The sequence below is a fragment of the Hippichthys cyanospilos genome, chromosome 6 (genome assembly GCF_059441005.1).
Source record: "Hippichthys cyanospilos isolate Australia breed blue-spotted pipefish chromosome 6, RoL_Hcya_1.0, whole genome shotgun sequence".
NCBI classification, from domain to species: domain Eukaryota; kingdom Metazoa; phylum Chordata; class Actinopteri; order Syngnathiformes; family Syngnathidae; genus Hippichthys; species Hippichthys cyanospilos.
In genome coordinates, this window is record NC_142374.1 from 23252177 (window position 1) to 23265000 (window position 12824).

At 40.7% G+C, this 12824-nt stretch overlaps 1 protein-coding gene across 1 annotated transcript in view; it reads left to right on the top strand.

Moving 5' to 3' along the window:
* The first annotated feature begins 2888 nt into the window (after window positions 1–2888).
* prickle1a (prickle homolog 1a) overlaps window positions 2889–12824 on the top strand; it is a 27437-nt gene continuing 17501 nt past the window's right edge. Inside the window, exon 1 of the mRNA XM_088416359.1 lies at window positions 2889–3082. The gene's annotated coding sequence lies outside the window, so the exon portion shown is untranslated. The remainder of the gene's footprint in view (window positions 3083–12824) is intronic.

The following is a 12824-nucleotide window of genomic DNA, read 5'->3' on the forward strand; positions in this document are numbered from 1 at the left end:
GAGAGCAAAACCAGCGGTTTTTGGGAATGGGGTTGTCTGAAGCCAATTCCAGGAGTATGCGAGATTTTAGGAGTTTTAGCAGAAATGACCAAATATTAACATTATCTTTTTTATGTTTACTGAACATTTTTCTTTTCAAAATAAAATCTAATTAACTGGAACAAGAAGTAAACCAGTGGTATGTGAGATTTTAAGAGTATTGTCAAAAATTAGTAAATTTAAAATGAGTAAATTTGATCTTTTTTATGTATTTAACTTTACATTTTTCTTTTCAAATTAAAAGCTAATTAACTGGAACAAGATGACAGCTAAACCAGTGCTTTTCAAATTGGGGTGTGTGAAGCCAGTTCAGGGTTCCGGCAGAAATGAGCAAATTGTATTTATTATTTTTTATTATATTTATTTATTTATATGAGGTAACTCAAGGGCTAAGTGGAAATCGAAAAAAAAACCCTTTTTGGACTTCAAGACTTCAATAGTCAATGAGAACGCCTGATGGTTTTAGTAACACCATCACATTGATCAATTTGTGGTAAACATAAGAACAAAGCAAAATTTCATTGGGGGGGCACCTGAAAACCCTGATGGGCAAACGGTGTTTGGGTAGGGACGGCAGCCGGGCGACTGGTCGAGAGGTCCAGCTGGCGGGCCGGCTTAGCCCTCAGCTATTAACCCCGTGTCCCGCCCGCTTTGTTTGTTTGTTTTCCTGCCTTTGTTTGCACTGGAGACTTCCCGCGTAAACTCCAAAAGAAGCTCCACCGCACTCGCCCATTAACGATTATATTCAACGGACAACCAACAGACACGTACAACTCAATCTGTGTGAATCCAAATAACGGTGTGAAATAATTGCCCCGTATCACCGGTGACAAACCTAAGGCAAGGGGGCCACGCGTGGCCCGCCACGTCATTTTATTCGGTCCGAAAAAAAATAATGCTGCACGTCAACCTTCGTGATCTTTGGTGAAATTGGCCAACCGGCGTGATTTTTACGAAATCAAAATGCATGTTTGAAAAGGCCGCTTCAATTCGAGTGCAACGCAGACCAAAAAATCGGGAAATCGGAGAAAAGGTTTTGGAGAAAATTAAGCTTTCATGTGGGGGGGAAAATACACGATTTTAGGTGATATCACCTTCCACGATTGGGTCAAAAAACAACAACGCATAATTAGAGTAAATCGGTTCATTATTTCTCTTCAATTTCATTTTCTACTTTGGAAAGCCTTTGCCCGATTGCCTAGCAGGTTTTAGGTCAAAATGTAAACATAAATAAAAACGTCAATGGGTCAAAATTAGCCTCAAAATTCAACCCTTGTACACATACTTTGCAAACCATACTCATCGCGAAAAAAATCGGAAGTTTAACATGAAGCGCAGTGTTTACATCCAACCGCGAAAGTCTTTTGTTAAAACACACTTGCAGCAGTCCAGGGGACATGCCGCTCATTGAGATGTAAGCGAGAGTGGCGAAGGTCAAAGGGCATCCAATGTAATCAATGCTGGCATATTGGCTTTCAAAGACGATCATCAAAATTTGCTGCAGTTGTTTTGGGCGCGTTGTCAATCCTTATGTCATGGGTCAAGTCCGGATCTGGGTTACGTCGGGTCAAGTCCGACTTTGACCAGACGGGATGTCGGCGCAAATGAGGTCAGCGCAAGTGTAATCGTCTTTACCAATGTGGTGGGAACCACGTGATGAGAAGTAGGGGGACCTCGGGGCAAAATGGGGTTCAGAAACAGCAATAACAGCCTTGGGTCAATTTGACCCGGGATCATACGATTTTATCCAAAAGCTTCAGAAATGAACAAATCTTGAGATTCTTTTGACCTGGAATGATGTTGTATTATCCAAAAGCGGCAGAAATGAGCAAATTTTGTCATTGTTTTTTTCCTCACCTCAGAAACAGCAATCATATCCCTGGGTCAATTTGACCCAGGATCACGCATTGTTATCCAAAAGCTTCAGAAACGAACAAATCATGTAATTCCCTTTTTTTCTCCCCCTCCCCTCAGAAACAGCAATAATATTCTTGGGTCAAATTGACCCGGGATCATGTGTTATTATTCAAACATTTCAGAAACTAACAAATCTTGTGATTCCTTTTTAACGCTGATCGGAAACAGCAATAAAATCCCTGGGTCAATTTGACCCGGGACCATGCATTGTTTTTCGTAAGTTTCAGAAACTAACAAATCTTGTGATTCCTTTTTTCCTCTGCTCAGAAACAGCAATAATATCCCTGGGTCAATTTGACCCGGGATCATGCATTGTTTTTCAAAAGTTTCAGAAACTAACAAATCTTGTGATTCCTTTTTTCCTCTGCTCAGAAACAGCAATAATATCCCTGGGTCAATTTGACCCGGGATCATGCACTGTTTTTCAAAAGTTTCAGAAACTAATAAATCCTGTGACTTCCTTTTTTGCTCGCCTCAGAAACAGCAATAATATCCTTGGGTCAAATTGACCCGGTTTTACTTAAAAAGAAGTAAAATAATAATAATAATAATAATAATAATAAATGCAAGCATACAAATACCATTTCAACGGATTTGCTCATTATACACAAGCCATGCAGAGGTACTGAAAAACTGCATTCAACATCTAACTTTCAACTGGGTCAATTTGACCCACAAGATAAGAGGAGGGTTAGACTGACGTTTAAATCAGTTTAAAACACAACAAAACGGAAAAAAGAATCCGCCAAACTGAAACGATCCATCCACGTATTTATCCTACACCAACTCTCCTTAAATTCCCCATTTCTCTAGTAGTGAACTTCCGGCGGTTGGGTGGGGGGGGGGGGGGGGTGATTGGGTGGGGGGGGGGGGGGGGGGTTAAGCCAATGGGCGAGGAGCGTCTCCAGCTCACTCACGCGCACTCTCGCGCGCGCTCACGTGAAGCCAGCGAGGTTCTCGGAGCTCCCTCACAAGCTCCGAGATGTTGTGACAGCGCGCTCCGCTCCGCTCCGCTCCGCTCGGCCGTGCGCCCGCCTGCCCGCAAACTTTTTTTTTTCGGATCGCTTCTTTTCGGAACTATTACGCTTTGGATACCCGCGTTGGACGCCGTTTGACGTTTTGGAAGGTGAGTGCGAGAAAACACACGCGGAGCTTGCAACTTGAAACGCTACATATTCATCAGAGCTGGCGCGCCGCTTTTGACTTTCCCCCTGCAATTCGAGACTGGAAAAATAAGCTCACAGAAATAATAAATAAACAGTTAGGGCGGTGCGGGAGTGTTGATGGACCCCCCCGGCCCTCCCCCTTCTGAGGCTCCAGATGTATGGACTCAGCTGTCGCCTGTCACTTGGGTGACAACTGCTCCGCCACTGCCTGCGCGCCACTGCAGGGTGGATGTCAAAAAAAAAAAGTGCGAGAAGGAATGCACACAACCACACACACGAGAGAGGTGACACTAGATGAGAAGTCCTCTCTCTGGAAGATATCTGCACCATCGGATATGATTCCAATGCTATCCCCATATTATTCAATCTCACTGCATATAATTGAGGATAGATAAAGGAACAAGTAAAAGTTTGAAAACGCCTTCAAACTCAATGAAAGTGGTTCTAAAATGGAGTACATTAAGGATCTTTAAGGGGGGGGGGGGGCTACATAAAATTTTAACGGGGTGTCTGGAGGAATTGCCAAATTTCATATCATACTTTTAGATTCCGTGACAGAAATAGGACTGTTTTCTTTTCAAAAAAAGAGCAGATGAATTGGAACATGAAGAACCGTATTGCTAGTAAATGGCTAGTAAACGCTTTAGGGGGTCTGTGAGAGTTTAACAGGGTTTTTGGGGGGTATAAAAAACCCCCAAAATGATACATTTAAATTCCCTAACAGAAATAGTACATTTTCCTTTTCAAATTAAGAGCGAATTAATTGGAACATGAGGCATATTACTGTCAAATTGCCTTTGCAAAACTTAGTTTAGTGTTTCAATTGTTGGTTCACTAAAATGCCGAGAGATCTCACTACAAATGTAGCTCCAAAGTTGTTGTTATTATTTAGTTATCTAGTTATTACTTCAATAAGTCCTCATGTCCTCTGTAGAGGACATCTCGGTGTTTCAAAATCATGCTTCATTTGCTTGCTGTCTTTGAGACAAATGGACACAAGAGTGGACACAAATGTATTGACTCTCAGGAGGATATTAACTGCCCAAATTGGTCACATAATAAAACAATTTTTAGTTTATTTTTTTAGAGGGTTCCCAATTTCCGGTTTTGGACAAAATCTGTTATTTAGTCCAAACTGTTGGTTCAAAATTAATAAGTCAATAAGTTGAGTCGGACTCATTTTGACTATTTTTTTTTCTCTTTGAATAAATTCCATGCATATTGCTTTTTAGAGACCAAATATGGTCCTCAACCTTCCAAAACAACGTAGAAGCGAAGACACCGTATGAACTGAGCGCCATCTAATTTGCAAAGACGGATGTTTTCATTGGACAGTGAAGGTGTACCTAATGTTGTGACCGTGGAGCTTCTAATTCCCCCCCCCCCCACACATCTCAAAGCAGAACGTCACCGGTAAAGAACGTTGGCGCACAAAAATACTTTCCCAAGTTATTAAAAGTGCGGTAAACCTCATTAAAAGTCTCGCACATAGCGAAAGTTGGCCAGGACGGGTTGCTATGGTCACGGGTGATGATGTCATCAATCCCAGGGCGCTTTGAGGCCCGGGATGAGGTGTTTGTTTTGGGCATGCTACAGAGGGGTGGAGGGGCGGGGTGGTGGGGGGGTTATCTGAGGTATTCCGTTGCGAGTGCGCTTAATAAGTGTCGAAATCTGATGAACGCAAAACGGAACGCAAATCTGTTGCAAAATATGTAAAGATTTTGGTTTTGAATCCTCCCAGTAGCGGAAAGTGAAAGAGTGGAGCAAGGTGATGGTGTCACCTAGTGGTCACATGGGAGGTTGCCCCAAAGGTGCGCAACGTGTGTTAGTGGCAAATTCTACAAGCGCTCAACTTGAAACTATTCTCCCGATTTAGAAGATATTATTAAAGTTATTTATAGAGCAAAAGTAGCCCCGTGAGAATTAAAGGGACCACGAATAGAAACGCTGGAAGTGGAGCAGGTGTGAACGTTTGACGGAAGCCTTTCTTAACTGTCAGACAAAGTTGAAAAACAAGTTGGCCGCTCGGTAAAAACAATTCAAGAGAGGAAAAAATAGGCCACCTCGCTCACTTTGGAACATGAAAAAGATAGAGAAAAACAATATACAGTATTTGTTTAGACTCTATAAACAAATATATGTAAAGAAATGATTAAAATTGGAATACTGTCACATCTTGTGATCATATACAGTATATATCTATATATTTATATTTCTATGTTATGTATTTCTACATTTGTTGTACAAGTACGAGTGTATGTGGCTAAAAAATATTTAAAAAAAAAAATATAAAAATAATAAAATATATATATATATATATATTATATATATATATATATTATATATATATATATATATATATATATACATATATATATTATTTTATATATATATATATATATATATATATATATATATATATATATATATATATATATATATATATATATATATAAAGATGTACACACACCGTATTTTTTGGACTATAAGACGACACTTTTTTCTCATGATTTGAGCCCTACAGTTTAGAATCTAGTGCGGCTAATGTGCAGTTTTATTTTTGTTTGTTTTTTATTTTTGCTAGCCACCAGGAGGCAGTCCACCCATAAAACAGATACGTGGATCTATATGTCAATTTGTGGAATATCTATGAAATAGAGCTGAAAATATGTGAATCAATGCCTATACAAAAAAAAGGTATAATTAAAAATAAAACATACAAAACGAATAAGATCTTTGATCAAATTTGTGGCTTGTAATTGATATAAACTGTATGTGATATATGGATCAATTATGTGCAATTTGTATCTTGACACAGATGCTGTAGCAGGCAATTATTTTTTTTTTTTTTACATAAAATTAAAAAAAAAATTGTAGTGTGTATGTGTGTGTGTGTATATATATATATATATATATTAGTGTTTATTTCATCAGTTTTGTAAATGGTGGTCCCACTGAGCGTAATTTACGAGGCGACAGCGGAGTGGTGCCCCGTGGTATAAATGTTTATGAAATGAGACGTGTGTAAGTTGTGGTCGAAGGGGCAAAGCTGCGAGCTCTGTTTTCGGTGTCAGCGCCTTGTAAGGCAGCTCGCGCACCTCCGCCGGCGGACATTTAACAAGCGAGTCCAAAAAGACGTAAACATGCCCGCGCGTCACGTTGGCCTCGGGATCGGACGTGAAGCGAGCGTCCAAGGACTGGCATAATAGATTTCAAAATGGGCGTGGCCTCTTGCCGCTTGCCGTAAATTGCTCGTAAGACAAACATTTCACACGACACTTTTCACACTGGGGGTAAATAAGCGATAATATTGACTGTCCATTTATGAAGAATTAGAAAATTAAAGCGGGGATAAGGTTACATCATGACATAAAAAGAGTTTCTACATAAAAAACTCTGTTCAATATAAAAAAAGACCTCATTAAGAATTATTTTTCTGAAAAATTACTTAAAAATACACATTTAAGATGTGTGGGAATGATTTATTTATTTACGTTTGGGCCACCTGAGGAACTTCTTTACTATTGATCTCAAATTAGTGAACCCAACAAAAAATTGTTGATTGATTTTATCTGTTGTAAAAGAATCATGTGCAAAATATTCAGATAATGTTTTAATTTGATAAGCATTTTTTTTGTAATTACTGTATTTTCCGCACTATAAGGTGAACTTGATTATAAGGCGCATGGACTCACAGCTACACTGGGGCTTCATTTGCATTCTGTTATGTATCCACTAGATGGAGCTGCGCTTAAGGGAATATCAACTCAATGATTAGAAAAGTCAGCAGTTTATGCAGTCAGCACATGATTTGATCGCTATATATAAAGCCTGTTCAATAGTGTCCCCCGTTGTGTCCATTTTGTCCCAGCAAGACATTCAAGTGAATTGCATCCCACCCAGAAAGAAATTGCAGGATGTCCACTACTGAGGACACTGGGACTTAGTAGGGTCAAAAGATAAAGGTCCAAAATAAATCTCCGCTAGAGTGGACACAAATGAATAGACTGAGTTTCAGTAGGACATTTGCGAGGTTATTATTATTATTCATTTAATCTCCAGATGGCTTTAGGATTCTGAAAGTTTGAGCCCGCAAGGACGCCGGCTTGCGTTCCAGCGCGGGCTCGCCACGGTGGGACGCCGGCGTTTCCAGCATCTGCCGGCACACGTTGCGTCCACATGCAGAGCATTACACCGCAGTGATTAAAAGTAGTTAGTCATTTAGCGCTCTGCAGGATGATGTTAGCAAGGCTTGGGGGACCTCACCCCACGTGGTAATTGCCGCGCTAACTATTGGCCCACCGCGTTGATGAAAACGGACTTCGCCACTGCACTTCGGTGCATTCATGGACTTTAAGAATGAATGAACGGTACATTTAAGCAAAAACAAAACAAAAACTGAATTGCTGGCAAGTTTGTGCATTTGCTTTTAAACATAGGATAAAAGTTGAGTGTGTTATCGGATTCTCCTAAAGATTATGTTGTACATTTACCTTCTGCGTTAAGAGTGATTTGCAGACATGGGAGACTTGAGGGATACAATTTGACTCAAGTTGGCAATTTGACACAGGCCATAAGATTTGACTCGAGCCACACGATTTGACTCGAGCCACACGATTTGACTCGAACCATATGAAATGACTCGAGTCATACGAATTGACTCGAGTCATACAAATTGACTCATGTCATACGATTTGACTCTCACACATTGAGCAGTCATTTGAATTGACTCGAGTCATAAGATTTGACTCGAGTCATATAATTTCACTTGAGTCACACACATTGAGTGCCAGCATTAGAACAGATTCTACTGATGTGAATTGACTCGAGTCATACGAATTGACTCGTGTCATACGATTTGACTCGAGACACACATTGACTCCAGTTTTGTGAATTGACTCGAGTCATGTGAATTGACTCGAGTCATAAGATTTGACACGAGTCATGTGAATTGACTCGAGTCATAAGATTTGACACGAGTCATAAGATTTGACTCGAGTCACACACATTGACTCCCGCCATGTGAACTGACTCGAGTCATAAGATTTGACTCAAACCATACGAATTGACTCGAACCATACGAATTGACTCAAGTCCTACAGAATTGACTCAAGTCATACCAATTGACTCGTGTCATTTGATTTTACTCGAGCCATACACATTGACTCCAGTCATAATAATTGACACAAGTCATGTGATTTGACTGGAGTCATGTGAATTGACTCACAAAAAGTATAATAAAATAACTAATTTAATAAGAGTGTATTCCATCACAACGGTAGCAACACTGACTCATTAAAATGTTTTGATATAACCCCCCCATATTAAAAAAAACATACATTTTGTAAAATTTCATGCCAAAATCAATATAAAGCAAAAAAAAAAAACAACAAAAAGTTGTTCTCCTGCTTCTTTGAAAGCCATTCCGGATAGAAGCAAGCGCGATCAAAGGGAAAACATTGAGCAAACAAGGGATTCAGCAAAATCCTTTCCGGACCCCCGTCCTGAAAATATGCAAAACACGCTCACAAACCCCCCACCAACCCACCACCTTCCTGTGCCCCCCCCTCCCCTCAGTGGGCACAGGCGATAAGGGAAAAAGGTCAGTGGGGTTTCATTATGGACCAACAACAAAGTCATTTCCTGCCGGGCATCTTTTTTAGCTTTCTAAACTGCAATTTTCGTATTATTTCTTATCAAGGGCAACACAAGACACAAATCACACCGTGCTATATTTAACTTTGGGGGTGGGGGATACCAATATATATATATATATATATATATATATATATATATATATATATATATGTGTACTGTGTGAGCGGGTGTACAGAGCGTGCTAAAAGTGCATTACGGCTTATCATTGCGGATTGGAAATTTGCCATGTTAGTGCAGCAGTGCTGAATGACGGCTAACCTTGCCTATGAATGTTTTCCAAAAACAACAAAGCCATGACGTCCAATAGGTCCCTTTCTTTCATCGGGCGCCCAGTAGGTCTGGCATCCTTTTTACTGTAGGAGCGATAAGGTCCACGCTTGGGTCCATTTTTCCATTTCCTCCTAAAACGGCCAATGACATCATGCCTGGAACATAGCCTCAAAGAACTTCGGATTGGATCCCACAAAAACTAAGTGTTTAAATGCAGCACCTCCTCCGTAATCAAAAACGGTCGAAATCTTACACAGTGTCCCTTTAAAACATTTTTTTAACTGCCTGATTAAAGCAACATTATTTCTTCAACACAGACTGAATACAAGACACACTTGGATTGTTAGAATACTGCACCAACACAACTAACGCGCCTGAACGCGCTTACTAGTAAAGAGCAAGTAAAAGAACAGTTTGAACTAAAAATCAATACTTTGCTAGTGTCTTCTTCTGGCTCCCTTTGTTTACTGGGAGATTGCCCCCTGGTGGCTCGTAAAAAAACAACTGCAGCAACACTGGAATACAAGCCACTTATAGTAGACTTATAGTCTGAAATTTACCATAGTTAGCAATTCAACTTGTTTATCGGGGTAAGATGAACTCTTGAAATGTACCGTGAACCTGCAAAAAAAACTGTTAAAATTTCCTGTATTTTTTTTTTTTTCTCTTTGGAACCCGTGTGGTTAATGAAAATGAGGTCCGGCCTTGAAGCGGGGTCCGGTTGCTTCCCTGTGTGCAGCGCCACTGGAGCATGTGCTTCATTAGAACGCTGCGAAAAAGTCTGTTTTTCTCCAGGAATGTTAATCATTAGCGGGATCCCGGCTGAGAAGCTTTTAACTGTTACAGACCATCGCCGGATTCTGCCATTTTTTTTTTTTTTTTTTTTGCTTTTTGAAGCCGCGCACTTTTTGAGGAAGGGGGGACTGAAAACGCTTCCACGTGTGTCCTGCGGATGTTTTTAGAGCGGTGGTTCTTCATCGTATCAGTTATATCGGTGTATATATATATATATATATATATATATATATATATATATATATATATATATATATATATATATCGGTAACCGGGTTTAACCGATAATTGGGTGTATATAACCCAACTGTTTTTTAGAGTGTGTTATCGATCTGAAAAACTTGGTATTGAATGTGATTACGTTTTAATGGTATGAGAGAAAACAGGACAGCTTTTCAAATGAAAAGCAAATGAATTGGAACATGAATCAACTGTTTTCTAATGACGCACGTTGTCAATATGGACCGGATTTTCCAGTAGATGAGAATAAAATCATCACATTCTCCTCGAGCTACCACTACGTAGAGATGAAAAAAAAATAAAAAATAAAAATAAAATAAAATAAAATAAATAAATAAATAAATAAAAATAAAATAAATAAATAAATAAAAATAAATAAATAAATAAATAAATAAATAAAATAAATAAAATAAATAAAATAAATAAAATAAATAATAAAAATAAAAAAAGACACAAATCGTATTTTTAAATCCAAATGCTCTACCCCGGTGAGGGTTCTACTTGGCTGAAAAAATATTTCACAGGAGTGCGTACATGATTGAAAAAAAAAAAAAAAAAAGTCCCACATGTGCAAGGGTTGCGTGTTTAACATCCACGGTCAAAGTTTGACACGCGGGTCCAAACTATTTCCTGCTCATTGTCAACATGTGGCCAGTCAATACAATAAAGCGCACGCTTTCCTCCGCTAGACCGGCCAAGTTTGTCCAAGGGGACCACACAGGACAGGGCCCGACGGGCCCTTTGCTCATCCGCGGTCCGGGCCGTTAGACGGCCGCGGGCTTTTGTTGAGTTATAGTGTCCTCAAATAAAGGGGGCTTCCTCCCGTTAACCCCCCCCCCGCCCGCCCCGCCCCCCCGGGGCTCGCCATTGTCCCGCGATGAGCTCCCACTTTTACAACTAGGTGAGAGGGTGTCAAATTGAGGGTGAAATACGAGCGCCGGCCGGTGTCCTTGCCAGGTTCGGCAAGGGTGGGGAAAAGTCGCGTACCGGAATCCGAACCGGGTTTTGCTGTATACCGCCATACGGCTGGATTCACCTTTGTGCTGTGCTGGAATTGTCTTTTTTGTTTTTTTCCAATGATGCACCACGCTCTGTGATTTATTTCATTTATTTTTAAGATTTTTTACGATTTTTACGATTTTTTTTTAAGATTTTTAAGAGTGCGTTCCTCCTAGTGTTTTTTTTTTTTTTGTATATTTTTCCAATAAACACCACCCTCCCTCCGTGACTTATTGCGTTTATTTGTATATATTATTTTTTATTATTTTATTATTTTTCATCTAGTATAGTATAGTTAGTGCAACGAATTTTGGGTTGAAAAAAACACAAACAAAATGACAAAAAGAGTTTGGTTTTTTTTTTTAATATTTTTCCAATGATACACCACCCTCCGTGATTTATTTCATTTATTTGTATTTATTATTTATGATTATTTTTCATCTAGTATAGTTAGTGCAAAGCATTTTGGGTTGAAAAAACAAACAAAAAAACAAAAAGAGTGCGTTCCTTCTAGTGGTTTTTTTTGTATATTTTTCCAATAAACACCACTCTCCGTGATTTATTGCGTTTATTTGTATTTATTATTATTTTTCATCTCGTATTTTATTATTTTTCACCATATGTCTATAGTTAGTGCAAAGCATTTTGGGTTAAAAAAAACAAACAAAAAAACAAAAAGAGTGCGTTCCTCCTAGTGTTTTTTTTTTTTGTATATTTGTCCTTTGATGTCACAAAACATGAAAAAGCCCAAGTTGGGTCTCAATTTCCCCCAGGGGTTAATCAACACTTTAAGGCTGACTATGTCCTCCACGTCCAAAATATTTTTCTTCGGGGTGCACCCGCGTCACAGCGAAAACCGCTTCTCATAGTTGGTACTGTACCCCCTCCCCCCCTCGTGGATATTTTCCGTCAAAAACAACAGCATTACCCCCAGTGGGTCCCGGCGCCATTATTTTTCTCGCGTTCCGATAAATACGCGGTGGCAGAGATGGAAGAATCAGCTGTCCGCGGCGCGTCGCGGGGGACACAGTAAAATCAGGGGTTACGTCGAGGTTAGGGGGCTAACAAGCCTGCGGTCTGACCCGAGTCGGCACAGCAGCTAAGTCAATATCAAGACGCGGGCCGCCCCGCCCCGCCGCTTGACCTTTTCCTCCCTTTTCGCGGGCGTAAAAGGGATTGTTGTTACAGTAGAGCGATAGGCTTTTATTGGCCTTTATAAGCCGGGCTTTTGTCGGGCCCGCGTCCCGCTAATACCCGCCGCCGGGTCGTTTGGAGCCGGAGAATGACTACTTTTTATAAGGCGGCTCGCACGCAAGCGAGAGGCGTTGCGGGGCCGCCCAGTTAAGGACTGACCTTCCCTTCGCCCCTCGGCCGGCCCGGATTTACGAGGCGTCTCGGGACTTTAATTGGACCCGTTTGAAGGGATTACGTTCGGATCCGACCCTCGCCGGAGTCCGTGGGATTCCTCCCAACGGATGGCGAAGGACGCGTCGGGACCGGAGAAGAATGCGGGCGTCCCTCGGGATGAGCGGCGCCGGTCGTCGCCGCGAGCGGACCAGGTGCGAGGCGCTACGACCGGGGAATGGGCCGTAAAGCCCCGAGGCCATAGATTTATTGGTCATCTGGTGCTCTCCAAAGGTCGCGGGTCAGGGACGCCTGACTTTATATTATTCCGCCATCGGAGGTGAACCTTGAACTGCGTTCGTACCTCTGACCATCTAAGCAAGACGTTACGGGTGC